Source organism: Falco rusticolus, chromosome 4 (genome assembly GCF_015220075.1).
Source record: "Falco rusticolus isolate bFalRus1 chromosome 4, bFalRus1.pri, whole genome shotgun sequence".
Lineage (NCBI taxonomy): Eukaryota > Metazoa > Chordata > Aves > Falconiformes > Falconidae > Falco > Falco rusticolus.
The window spans coordinates 28,584,976-28,598,992 of NC_051190.1; the positions used below are offsets into that span (position 1 = coordinate 28,584,976).

General features: G+C 47.1%; 1 long non-coding RNA gene across 1 annotated transcript in view; it reads right to left on the reverse strand.

The window, feature by feature from the left end:
* The window catches only part of LOC119146971, a 49,685-nt gene that overhangs the window by 18,564 nt on the left and 17,104 nt on the right, over positions 1-14,017 (reverse strand). The window contains exons 5-8 of the long non-coding RNA XR_005103906.1: positions 11,937-11,996; positions 11,493-11,566; positions 7,283-10,987; positions 4,871-5,472 (exon numbers count right to left, since the gene is read on the reverse strand). This is a non-coding gene — a long non-coding RNA (uncharacterized LOC119146971). The remainder of the gene's footprint in view (positions 1-4,870; positions 5,473-7,282; positions 10,988-11,492; positions 11,567-11,936; positions 11,997-14,017) is intronic.

The window sequence follows — 14,017 nt, forward strand, 5'->3', positions numbered from 1 at the left end:
CACTGGCAAAGCAGGGCAGAGCTGTGAGCATGGCTGTGTCCCCTGCTCCTGATTCCTGCTGGGTTCAGGTGAACAGGAGTGTCCCCTTTCTTTGTAGGACCAGAGCACTTCAAAGGAACCTCCATTCCATCGCCACTTTCTCCCCTGCCTGGGATAACCTGCAAGTCCTCCCATTTTCAGCTAGCTGCTCTCATCAAAGGAATAACAATGTTAGGTCCCAACAGACACCATTTTACACTTTAAAAAGGATCTCTCTTTCTCCAGATTTCCCTTCAAGGGCTGAAAACACCCGTTCTTCTACTAGTTCCTGCTACTTTCCTTCTCCTTTGAAAACATTTATTCTATTGAACAGTCTCTATTACAACACATACACCTTATTTTTTGCCATCCTGGATCCACTGCACCTGACCAGGTTCACAGGATACCACGGGTTGTTTCAAAGCCTTCTGGGCATCCTCACATGCTCCCTCCAACAAAAAGCAAGAAAATTCATGCCAGAAAGGTCTGATTCCCCTCTGCCAGGAAAGCCCAGAATGCAGGACTCCCAGCAATGAGAAGGATATGAGCTGACTCCAAGCTCTCTGTGGACGAGTTGGAACCAGGAGCATCATAGTTAGCAAGGACAGAGAGGTCTAATGCAAGCACTTATTTTTTTATATATATATATATCTATATATATCTATATATATATATCGCTCCTGAGTGCTCCTTTCTTGTTGGTGTTAAAGTGGCATTGCTAGCACCTGGGGAAGAAGATCCTCAAGAGATGGGCTAATTGATGGATTATTCATGGCCAGTTAATGGATAACTGCTAATTAATGGAAGAGGCTGAGCAGAGTGGTGTGTTGTTGGAAGAACTCTGGGGCCTTAGGAGGGAGAAAGAAGCCAAGAACAAAGGATCTGTGCAGTGTCAGGCAGGGCCTGGAACGGGAGGAATTTCTATTTCTCATGTTCTTGGCTTATTTACAAAGATTCCCAAAACTCCTGTAATGAGCGGATGAGCAGGATGAGCAATGCTTCATTCCCGGCCCCAGAGCACAGTCCCACCAGCCAAGGGAGAGGTTTGTTACTGTCAACAAAACCCAGCAGTGTGTAGGAAAAGGAGCTTTTCTGCTGCAGCTCCAAACATTGCCTCCAGCTCTACTTTTGCAGTGACTCAAGCCAGACTCTCAGCTTGGGGGAGGCTGTTGGTGCAGGGACCATAACTCAAGGTCTGTGAATTCCTCCAGCCCCCACCACTGGTGAAGTGGAAAGGACAGGCTGTGGTTGTAAGTCAGAGCTCTGGGAAAGAGCAGGGAAGGAAAATGCCACGCTCCTTCTACCTGGAAGCTTAGTGGGCTCATGTCTGAATTGCTTTTCCATCTAATAGAGCATCTCCATGCTTCAGGACACTTCCAGCATCTCTCCCCTTATTTCCCTGCCTTTCTCAGCTTCTCTGAGACTCAGAGGGTATCAAGGTGTCCTGGAGGTGAAAGAGAAGGCAGCCCCCACTTGAGATGGTAAGAAATGCTCTCCTGCCCCAGTCAACAGGCTCATTCCTGAGAAGCAGCTCCCGAGCCAGGCAGACATCATGTGTCCAGGAGAGCTGTCAGCAGGAATGAAAGGAGGGGAGAGAAGGAACAGGCACGTGCTGTACCCGCCAGAACTGACTAAACCCTGAGGCTTTGTTTGCTTGGTCTCTCCAGCACTCATAAAAGTCAAATGAGCTTCTTAGCTGAGAGTCTGTGGGGGAATGGGGAGGGCTGGGACAAGTGGAGCAGCATGGGCCATCCATCACCTCCTGCATCTCCCTATCTGGGGGGCCCAAGGGAGCCGTTTCAAGTCCTTTAGTCTTACAGAAATATCTTGGTCTGGAGCTCCTTCTTCTGCAAGTTTCATCTTCTAGGAGCAACTCAGTAAGGCCATAAAAAAGGTGGTCAAAACCTAGATGTCCTAAGGGGCTGTGGAGAGTACTGAACCTCTGAAGGGCTCAGTTTGAAGCTGAGCAGTGTCTAAGGACCAACAGAGAGAGGAAGGCTCACTGACGCCTTCATCTCACCCTTCCCTCCCCACAGGACCAAAGGGCTGCCCAAGACGAGGAACATTTCGGAGTGACGAGGCAGAAAGCACCAACACTCCCAAACCCATTCCTCCAGCCTGGAAACTGCCATGGCAGCAGCTGAAGCAGCTGTTTCCCCTGTCAGGAGGAAGGGAAGAGTGAGGAGCGCTTAGCAGGGAGTGTAAAGGGAAATCCTACTTTACAAGGGCCCAGTCAGTCCTGCTTGTACCAAATGACAGACCTGACAGCAGCATTTAGTGACAAAATACAAACAGTGTCTGGCAGGTACAAAACAACAGCAGGGACTCAGCAACCTCTGCCCCAGCGGGTATTTGGATGCTGAGAGACAGTTCCCAGGTAACACGTGGGGCTTTTTATTTGAAAACTGTTCCTTTTATTATTATCTTTCCTCCCACTGCAAAAGGCAAAGAGAAAAGAGACAGGGAAAGGGAGAGCTGTTTGACAAGCTGAAAACTTTTATGGGGAAAAAAAAATGAGTAAGTGGGGAAAAAAATTAATAAGGGGCGGGGGGGAAGAATAAAAGTGCAAGTTACTTTGTAAAGAAGGAAAAACAAAGTCAAAAGGCTCAGGGCTGAGTCAGTGTGTTGCAGGGTTCGTGAGGGAGACTCTGTCTTCTGGAAATCAGTAATCCAAAGGGCTCTGCATGTGTGCGCGAAGTTATTGACTGACTGCATTACATCCACTTATCCCCCATTAAGCAGCAGGCTTCAGTTTGATCCCAAACAGCAAGGAATTAGAGTAACTCTACCCTGCATTTCTAGAAAGGTTTCCATTTCCAAGGAGTCCAAAGTGCTTCAGCAGCCCCCTGGGGAATGCAGGACTGATGTCCAGATGCTTCTGGAGTAGAGGCTGGCAGTGGGACAGGCTGCTGTGTGCAGTGGTGATGGGAAGGGAACCCCTGTACTTCTGTAAAAAGCTATAGGATCTCTATTATGCAAGCAGAGTAGAAAAGAGTTGGCTTCCAAGGACACAGAATATAATTAGCCTACCTCGGAACAAGTAGCAATTCCTCCCCTGCTAAGCTTCTCTCAGTTCAGCTTCAAACAAATCATCTCTCCTCTCTGCTCTGCTGCCTGTGTCTCTGCACACAAGAGCCAGACAGCTCTTAAAGTCTGGAAGGGACGAGCGGCTGTAGGTCTCCATATAGCTACAGAAAATTTTCAGTGGTAAAGCTTAGAAAGTTTTTGTTCCCTTCTGCCCCCACTTCAGTTTTCCACCCCCTCAGCTGTACTGATGCAACTGCTTGTGGATCTGTGGGGAAATCAGACCACAGAAATGATCTTTTTTTTTTTTTTTTTTAAATCCTTCTTTGTTTTTTTAAGGCACATTCAGTTGCATCACTTCGGCAGAACAGGTTCCTTGCAGCTCCAGTCTCAGAGCAGCTCAAAGTTTGGTGGAAAGGTGGGAAGAAGCTCCCAGGGATGAGAAGAAAAGCAAAGGGTCCTCAGGGTCCCACCACCAGCTCCCGCTACCCCGAGGTGCTCTGCTACGGAGCCACCGTGATGCGTTACCCCGGTGGCCCCTGCAGCTCTGCCAAGCCAGCTCCATCCAGATGTCCCTGCAGCTGCACAGAGGGACACTTACACTCTCTTGTTCCAAAGATACTTTGCTTTGTGTCTCTGGCTTCACTGCCATGCCCCAGCCGACTTCCAGGGCAGCAAAGCCTCTTTGTAATGGATGCCACTGCAACTGCTGCTTCTCATGCAGCTAAACAAGAACTGGGCAGCTTTAAAGGAAACTGCAGCTCCCTCCAGGGGAAACTGAGTCAACCGATGGTGCAGGGTTTCAGGTCATCCCAGACCTCTAGGGCAGAACTGGGGAAAGACCTTGAAGGAACAGCTGCAATCAGAGCATTTAACTCCCGCTGTGACTGCAGCCATGGAGGTCCCAGCACCTGCATACTTTATACCTTAGCTGCCTCCTCTCACAGTAGAGCTGGGAGGCTTCACTTCTGCCACAACACACAGCAGTGGTCCTTGACTACATTGCCTCTGTCCTGCACTGTTCTCCAAATCCTCCAGACGGGAGCTGGGGATGACTGTGTTTGTTGCCTTGAAAATAGCTGGTGTCCCAATGCGAACTAGTCAAATGGGGAGCTGTCAAAATTCCCTCACACCCCTCTGCACCCTCCAGACAGTGCATCGGAGAGGCACCTTGTTTACACGCTTGACACTGGGTATGACTTAACCAGCTTTGACAGGGGTGATCCTATTTATAGGAGGAACTCCTAATGCCTCTCATTCAATGTCATGTTTGGGAAAAGAAATGACCCCTGAGTTTCTACCATCAGTAATGGAAATTTCAGCTGCTGACCTGGCCAGGATGGGCAGCATTGAGCCAGTTTCCTCAAGGTCACCCAGAAGTTCATGTCACAGTCCAACTTCCCCTCTTTGAATGTCCTTCCCACCTTGGTTTGGCACTCCTGATCCATTCCAAGTCTGGACTCCTTGCATTATGTAGCCTCCCAGAAATTCAACCCCGTCTCAGCTCATTGCATAAGGATGGGCATGTGAGGAGCTGAAGGAGAGGTGCTACTGTCATCGATTACCACTCAGGAGTTGCACAGATGCTTCGCTAAACACCTTTGAACACAGGTCAAACAGAGGAGTATCCAACCAACTACCTTTATTCCTCCATACACACCAAACACTTCAGCAGAGATCTGCAAACGAGTCTTTTTTTTTGCTTGTTTTTCCTGTGGATTTTTCTAGCATCTTGAAGGATGGCTGGCCACCCAGCTGGCCACCAGTGCTAGCCCTTTCAAAGGTCTATGGTCAACTCCTGCCTCCCAGGACAGTATCCAGAACTCACCGAAGGTGCATTGCTCTGTGATGAGCCTTGCTAGTGCCAGGAGACAGCACGTGTGCAAGGTATCTTGAGCTCCAGGCGGCTAGGATGAGTCAGAGCCAGTCGCCTTTTTCCCTGCGGTGCAATTGTACCAGGCCTTGACAGCATCAGCTGGCTTTTATCACTGCTCCACATCAGAGCTGTCAGTCCTGAAGACAATGGAAGGTGTGTGGAGGGGGAGGAATTGAGCATCTCTGCGCTCCATTGGCTTCCCAGAATGATGCCAAAGTGGCGAGCAAAGAGTTTCTGATTAGCAGCCTGCTGCTGCAAGAGGATTAGTGAGGACATCAGTGACTGTGGCAGCGCTGAAATTAAAAAGCAGTAGGCTTAGCAGTATTTCTTGAGTTTCTGCAGCTACTGTTTTGTGGGGAAGAGCTTGACTGATGGTGATGAGAACTCTGGAGGGTATGTAGCCACTGGAAGGCTCACCCATGCTCATGGCCTCATGGATGGAGAGCACCTGTCTTCAGATCTACTGGCTTCAATGGGGTCTGCAAAGGATCCAAGTCACTCCCTCAGTGAAAATTCATCTTCCCCTGCACGTAACTTCTCAAACTCACGTGTTGCTGTGGCAGTGACAACAAAAGAGAAGGAAAAGAGCCTTGAAAAGCAAGGTCCAGGGGCATTTAGTGAACAAAGAGAAAACCTCAAGTGAACAAAAAGATCAAATCTTGCCAGTGGAGTTCTCTGCCAAGGAGGGGGATGTTTGTGCCTCCTTCAGGCCTATCACGGAGTCTCCCCTCCCTCAGGCTTGCTGGGAAGATCACCCACATGGATTCTCAAACCCCCCCTCGTGTGCGTTGTCCCGTGCCTCTCCCTCGCACTCGGGGGTAGCTTCCTGTGAACGCCCACGGAGTGATTTGTTCTCTCCCTGCACATCCCTGACGAGATGCCGATGGAAAAGCTGACAGCAGCTAGGCAGCTGGTGGGCAACGCCTGGGGTCTATTTGCCCCTCAGCTCTGCCTTGTTTCAGCGCTCCTCAGCAGACCTGCACCTGCCTGTTGTCCCCATCTTGCTCTTATGCACTGATGTCCCTCCAGCACAGAAATCAGCTTTTTATACTTTATTTGTAAAGCACAAAACAGAAGGACTTTGATGCCATCTAGATACTATGTTTTTCTCCTAAAACCAGAGGCAGGGAAAGTGCTGTTATGTTGACTGTTTTCCAGATACAAAAGTTAGGTGCAAGGCAGGGTAAGTGACTTGATAAAGGTCTCAGGAAATCTGTGAGCGCTATTAGAACAGTGTCTGTTTTTCCTGAATCTCAAACCAATACCTGAAGCATGAGTCCATCCTTCCCACCAGAAAGGACTCAGAACAAGTCTGTTTCCCTAAAGTGCTGAGGAATTATGTAAATAAATTGGCTTGGTCTGTGCAGGGCTAGGTATAATGGGTTTCTAAATTAAACCCTTCTAAATGGAAATGGTAAGACAGGTGTGAGAGAAGATACCTACAGGCTGGAAAGCTTAATCAGAAATGAAAGTTGCTGAATGGGCTAGACTGTCATTTTAGCAAGAATCGCGTGGTGTTGCTGCAAAACAGCAACAAAATGGCTGTTGTTTTAATGATACCATGCAACCTGCTCTGCCCATAGTACAGACATACTCAGGCACTGTGTCACCATGTGCCTGTGAGCTGTTGCAGCAACAGAAGTTGCCAGTTGTCCTAGAGCCCTGTTCAGTTCCAGGCCCTCACAGGTAAAATGCCCTGTGATGGCTGAGTGGCATTTCATCTCCACACTATTCCTCTGGGAGTGACACACGGGGGAAAGAACACATTCAGCATCAGGACAAAAGCTACAAAATAAGCAGAAAGGGAGGAAGTTTAAAAATTAATCAGAGCTCAAAGTGCTGTCAAGTTTCTCCTTCTCCCTCCTCATGCGGACACACAGCCATCACCAGAGATTAAAACTGATCAACTGACCAGGGCAGGGCAGAGAAGATATGATAATAACGCAGTTTCCCAGTAATGGGCACAGAGTAAGACAAATCATATTGCCCAGCATCCTGCGCAACAAACACGTACCATGCATTCATCACGTGCTGTGCTGGGACCAGACTAGCTGAACGTGAGCTTTCAGCATGGGACAGTCAGAATATGGGTCTGGCTCCCTTTGATAGGACCGTGCAAAGCCAAACCTGACCAGCTTTCAGAGCATGGCGTTAGACTCTCCTAGAAAACAATTTACAGTTCTCTTCCTCCACGCCTCCCTCCTCTGTAGCTTGTTCCTGTTCCCTTGCTATGAAAAGTTTGGTTGTCTTCTCCTTTTTCTGGCTGAATCTTTCCACGGCAGTTAGCTGCCATGGTGATAGAAGTTACAGAAATTAGTAAGAAGAAGAGTCATAATTAACAATTGACTGACAGTCCCATCTGACCTGAGACAGTAGCTGAAAGTTGCCTCCCACTTCAATCTGCTTGCCACAAAACAGCCAGGAACATACAGATCTGCTAGCCAAGGTGGTTTGGCTATTTGGCTACATTCCTACAGTGGCTGTCCTCAGCTGATTTGGTGCTCAGAGCATCAGTGGGGATGTGTCACCATTGCCCTCTTCTGGATCAGCAACCAAGTCTGCTCCAAAGCTTGGGAGATGTCACCGTCTAGTGATGGCAACATGTGGTGGCTCCAAGGGGATGTTCCATAGGTGACCACTGGTACCTTGCGTAGGTGCTTTGCGCTATTTCACTCAAAGAGCTTCAGGTTCTTCTGCATTTCTCCTTCCAGCATGTGACTATACTGCAGTGCAGATTTCCAGCAGAGAGCAGAATCAAACGCATGGAGAAAGCAGAAAAGCTAATTATGGCTAAATACATGGCTAATTCAAGATCTTTGTAAATGTGTGCCACTGCTAGCTAAAAGGTTGGTGGTTCAAAACCGCCTGAGAACAGGGGGATTTCAGGTTCAAATGAAAGGAGGTGTGTGGTTAAGCTGAGGAACTCCTTGCCAGAGGATGCTGAAGGGGCTAAAAATTTATAGGAACTTAACAGGGATCTGGAAAAGTTTGTGGAAGAGAAATCCACTGAGGGTTGCTAATTACATAGAACTCCTAACCATTTATATAAGTTGTATTTCCAAATGAAATACATATTTATGGAAGAAAAGTCTTCCTAGTCCTGCCTAGGTGCCCTCTTTGGGGTTATATATATAGGACAGGGTACTGATTCACCCTTTTGATGACCCAGTGTAAGCACACTTCTGTTGTTATGAATATGGAAGAGCACACAGACCTAATCAGGGGTCAGGTCCTCAGCTTCTGCCTCAAGGTTTGATTCAGCTTGAGGCAGGCGGGGACTCAGTAATTACTTAGTGACACACTTGGGGCCTGGCCCACCATCAAGCTCTTGAGATCTGGTGGTTTTGTAATGCAAAAATTATGCAGAAACCGCACTGTTTTATATGGGGAAGAAAATTAGCTAGACTCAACGAAGCACATTACTTATGGACTGAGCACGGCAATTTTTCACACTCAGCTGGAAAGTATTTCTCCACTTGTCTGTCTGCTGGAGTACATGCAATATGGTACCACGGAGCACCAAATCTGACACTGGAAATTATCGGGCTGTTGTCAGCATCCAAGGACTGAAAACAAGCAGCAAATAGAAAACGGGTGGGGAGTTTCAGTAGCTTGACCCAGCTCCATAATGGACTTTAGAGTCAAGAGTAGGTTGGTGACAGCTATTAATCCCTTCTAGCACAACACAGCCTTCCTCTCATCCCTGCCTGTATCTCCCAGATACAGAGAAAAAATAATGTATCCCCCAGACAGGGAAAAAATAGAAGTGGGCATCTCCCCTTTCACCCAGCATGGAGGAAAGGAAAGACAGGAGGGAATGATGAGCCCCTGACAGCAGGAGAGAGGTAGGGAGAATGATGGGTGAGAGAGGCAGGGGGTACATGGGGTGCCTGGCACATGGAAGGAGAATGGTGGATCCTGGGTGAATGAGGACTAGTGGGGACATAGTAGGAGGGCACATATATCCCTGAGCCAAGGATATAGGGGAAAGAATGGCACACAGACCTCTTGATTCAAGAAATGGATCAGAGGGATGTAGAGTGTCTCTGATACTGACCTGACAGCCTGGGCCTATCCAGAAGAGTAAGAATAGAAAGCAAAATATCCCTAGTCCAAGGCAGTCAGTGGCAGCATGAAGACCTAAGCCTGAACAGTGGGACAGAAGGGCCAAACTCACAGCCAAGGTATCTTGACATCACCTCCAATGGGTCTCTGCCAAATGAAGACCCAGGCACTGTACTGCAAAGGTCTAGAGAAGACCCTGTGAGATGGAGCTTTTCTCTGTCATTTGTCAAGGGTGATAAATGGGATACAGTACAAGTGGTGCACAACACTCTTAGAAGATCCTCTTTAGGGTCTGGATGTTAACAGTGCCTGGCAGATAGATCAGGGACTAAAAGTCAGGATTCCTGACCGCTGTCTGAACTTTGGCACATGCAAATTTACATTGGACCAAAGACATACTCTGTTCCAGTTCCCTGCCTTCCAGAGAGTCTAACAGTCATCATCTGCCCGATCAAAATAGCATTCTCCATTCATGTTCAGGGAGCTCCTGGATAGCAGAAACTGTGCAAGTGCAAAGCATCTCTTCAGCATCCTGCAAGAGCATACCAGGAACGTTTAGCCTCCCCTCAAATCCGGTGGCAGGTCACAGCGATTGGCGGGTCTTGCATATGTGTGACTGTGAGTCACCCAGTATTACTGATCTTCATATTAATCTATTGTTGTAAATGACTTGGAGCTGCCTACAGACAATCCTTCAGAATACGGAACAATGGAGAACCTGCACATCTGAAGAAAGCCTCCTCTGCATGGCAACCTATTGCCATCGTAACCAGCATAAACAAGAGCAATTAAGACAATTTCAGAGCATCACCTCCTCCCTCTGGGGTCTTAATGAGAGCACGCTCAGAAGGGGGCTGGAGCAGAAGCAAGCAAGGGCTGGGAATTAACTTGTGTGGGAAAAGAAGGGTAGGAGAGTTTTAGATTCAGAGGATTGCTTCCTCTCCACCCCATAGAGTAATGCAAAGGGCAAGCAGGGGGAGGGATTCCATCAGCTCTGTGGTAGCTAGAAAAGGCTGAGAGCAGTACAGCTTTTCTGCTGCCTAACCCTCACAGCAGGTGTCAGGACCCTGCAGAAGTTTTTGCTGACATACCCAGGGAATTAGAAGTAGCTAGAATGGGTGTGTGCCACAGGTATCATTCAGAAGTGTAACAGGGTTCAGAGCCATAGCTCTTGGTAGAAAACAGGGTCGGGCTGGAGTGACAGCCTTTTAGAAGCTAGTTGTTAAGGAAGAAGCTCTTCTAAAGACGATCATTATCTATTCCAGAAAATAAAGATAACCCTCAACACAGTGCTGTTGGACTAGTATATAGGTTGTTGGCACATGCTCCTTAAAGCTTTGCTATATGCTGGTGATCTACAAGCATTCAGATGAGTGAAAAGCTGTTTGTGGGTGGCTATGAAGTGAGGAGAGAAGGAAAATTAGGAAGCTCTCCTATGAGGAAACTGCTAGGAGAAAAGAGCTTACATATTAGAGGGACTGACCTGTATAAAAACTCCAGGGAAGGAAGGGAGACAGCTCCTTTCAGCTTGGTGGTGACACCTCTTCTTTTGGCAATTTGACCCTTTGCAATGGAAAATAAATGGATGGGGCTACAAGGCAGAGCTTTTTCTAAGGTTTTCCTATAATCTAATACTGCACAAACGATATAATTTTCAATTGACTCTTCTCAGATTTAAGGCAGAAGTCAGAAACTAGGTTCCTGCATTCTCACAATGTATAAATAGCCCTGATAGAAGCATAACGGGAGCTTAGTTAGGTTTTACCCAGTATAGCAAATGATGCATCCATGGACTCAAATGTTTTTATAAAAATGCCACAGGATTATATCCAACTAGTCTTACAACAAGCTCACTAAGCTTCTGTTTAATGTGTGTATAATGACAGCTACCCATGCTTCAGGTGGATCACAAAACTCACCCTAGAGCCAAAATGGTTCTTTCCATTCTCTCCAGAGACAATCTTTGCCTTTTAACTTGCAATTTGCTATTACAGATTTGATCGTCTGCTTAAAAAAAAAAAAAAAAAAAAAAGGAAAAGTGGCACATTAACTTGCAGAGAGGAGAGGAGCTAAATCTGAGACCTCTTATCTGAATCTTCTTGATGCCTAAGTGCTGGATAATTGGAATTGCCGTCTGAGCCATAAACGCTGTTTTGCTCAATGTTGATAACCTCATATAGTCTTCTCCTTTCTGCTTTTCTAGCACTGCAGAACCCTGGTTCTAGGATCTCAGAAGATACATGAAATCTGACCTTCAGTGGAGAGAGAGTCTACAGAAACTTCCTATGAGCCAGCAGGAGATAAGTGCTTTGCAAAATGAGAAACGCACTCTCTCTGGAGTCAGGAGCTGTTCAAAAGCAAAGCGTCACTCAGCCAAGCCACGTGGACCAACCTTCCCTTAGCTAAGACTTCTGACAACCACAGTTCAAATCCTATAATCAGGCAGGTCTTTAAGAGGGATGTGTGAAACAATCATGTTGTTAATAGCAGTTCAGGAAACTGGGGCTACCTGCTGTGGTCCTCCATGTCCTGTGCTGGTTCTGCATGCGTCGGATTGGATGGGTGTGCAGAGCTGGCATCCACCTGCAAAAACATATATGAGTGAATAAAAAGGAATAACCATTAGCAGTTGCTGATATTCAAGACATGACAGCTTTCCCCACGGATATCTTGTTTAGGTACTGCCTGGAGGGGAACTAGTGAGGACTCAGCAATTCTGAACATCAGCTTACTTATTTAGGAACCTTATGCCAAATGCCTTCTAAAAAACAGCAGAAAGGCCATTTGACAGAGAAAAATGGGAGATGTGAACAGTTGAATCTGTTCTCTGCCACTGACTCACCAAGGGGCACGGAGCGAGTCACCTTATTTCTCCATGATTCAAATACTCCCTTGTAAAATGAGGCCACCAGAAATGCAGGTACAGCATTTTCTGTAGCACCCTGGTTTGTACCTGCTGATGTGTGTCTGGGTGGGCTGCGTTGCACAGAGGTTTTCAGTTCAGAAGAAAGGCCTGTAGAGAGACATCAGCGTTTGTTAACCCATGTTCTGACATCTGGAAGGGCAGAGCAGCATCATTATTGTTAGGATGACAACCACCGTTTCCCTTATTAAGAGGAAATTAAAAATAGGAAGTGGTTATAACTAGCATTTTGGACACCATTCCAGTGGCATCATTCTCAACACACTGCCAGGATTACAATGTAATAGCAAAGTGAATGTCATCCTACAATTCCTTTTTTCACTGCAGCACGTGTGAGCCAGTATGATCCCTGCTATCTCCTTCCCTGACATTCAGCCCTGCATCGCCCAATATGGCTAGCTCCCTCTTTCTGAGGTCCATTGTAACATTAACAAAGGCAGCCAAGTGGTATTGTTGACATTCAAATGATGGAAGGGGACACAGAAAAAAACCCCTAGCATCTCTAGAGATGAAAACAACCAGCTTGCACCATTCCAGAGAGGAAGAGAAGAATTTCCCAGATAAAGATTTATCACCATCCCCATCTCCTGCTCTAAGGTGAAGTGCTGTTGCCTGTTCTAAGCTCACTGGTTTTGCTTGCTGCTCCATGCAAGGAACAGAGAACCCGCCTTTGGAAACTGTTAACCTTTTCCTGCATGGAAGACCAAACAAATGCACTTTGTTTGGGAAAGGCTTGCGCTGCGATTCATAATAAGCCATCGTTGACGTGACAGACCTTGTTATTGACTTGGAGCCAAATCTTGAGGTCCTTGCCTGAAGGATCAGAAGGATTTGACCCCACGACTGTTATTAGCCTTGACATCACCAGCTCCTGACATGGGATAGTTTTCCAGTGAACTTGCTTGAGAATGTTTAGAAATGTCAAGTGGCCGAGCCACGAGGACACAAGAACGAGAAGGTGTCAAATTCGCCCAATTGAACAGGAGAATTTCAGTCCTCCCCCTTGCTCTCGCTGGCGATGGCAGCGCTGCTGACAACGTATGTCAGGGTTACACTGCCTTATCAGACCTCCTCTCAGCCCAGGCATCTTTTGTCAGCACAGTCCATGTGAGATCCCTGCTAAGTGAGAGCAATGGGATCCCTACCTAGGCTCAGAGACCCACAAGAGCACATTTTCAGCACTAATTGTATTGTGGTAGATGCAGCTTGTACCAAACCTGTTTAAACAGAGGATGAGCACTGTGTAAGCCAGACACGAGCCTACAAGTTGTGGTGTGGCAGCATTTTGCTGAAAGACACCTGCTGTCACATCACATGAACAGACAGCTCTGAGGGTGGGGAATGAGAAGGACAGGGGAGACTAAAGCCAGATAGCTGTGGGCACTGAGGTATTGCTCTTAAGTTGCAGCGGTTCCCATACATTTACTTCTACTTCATAGAGGCAAGACTTCTGTGTTTGAACTCCAGCAGAGAAAAGGCTGTGTGTTAGTTAAAACCTCTGGCCAAGCTCTTTCTCCATGCTGGGAACAGCTACTAGACTCTCTCTAATACTTGCAGAGCAACTCTGCTTGCCACAGTTTAAACCAAACCTCTCAACAGCCTCTGCCATTCTCCACTGTCTTCACTGTGTCCAGTGCTGCCAACTTTCCTTGGATACCTCCACAGACTGCATTTTACAGTAAATCTTACTCCTGTGCTCATAGACTCAGTCCACCATTCTGGCTGCTGACACTAGTCAAGGTCTAACAGGATCTACCATTCATGCCTCCAACAGACTTACACCATCATTATTGAGTGATACATCATTTCACGCAGCTAAAATCAGTTCCACCCACAAAAACAGTAAGAGGCCAGAATCTGTATTGAACACATATCCACCCATCCATCTTGCCATCTCTCCACAATTTCCGTAATCCTTGAGAGCATCACTTGTTAGTGGTGCTGCAGGAACTCATCCAAAATGCTTTAAGATCCCTAAATTAATCATGGAGGATTCACCTTCCCTTCCATCAGGGAAAACAAAAGCCTGAAATTCAAGGGGAGGGCTGAAATCTACTTGGCTGATTGGCTGGAAGATGCCTTCTCACCCACACGTCCTGCTCGGTAACATT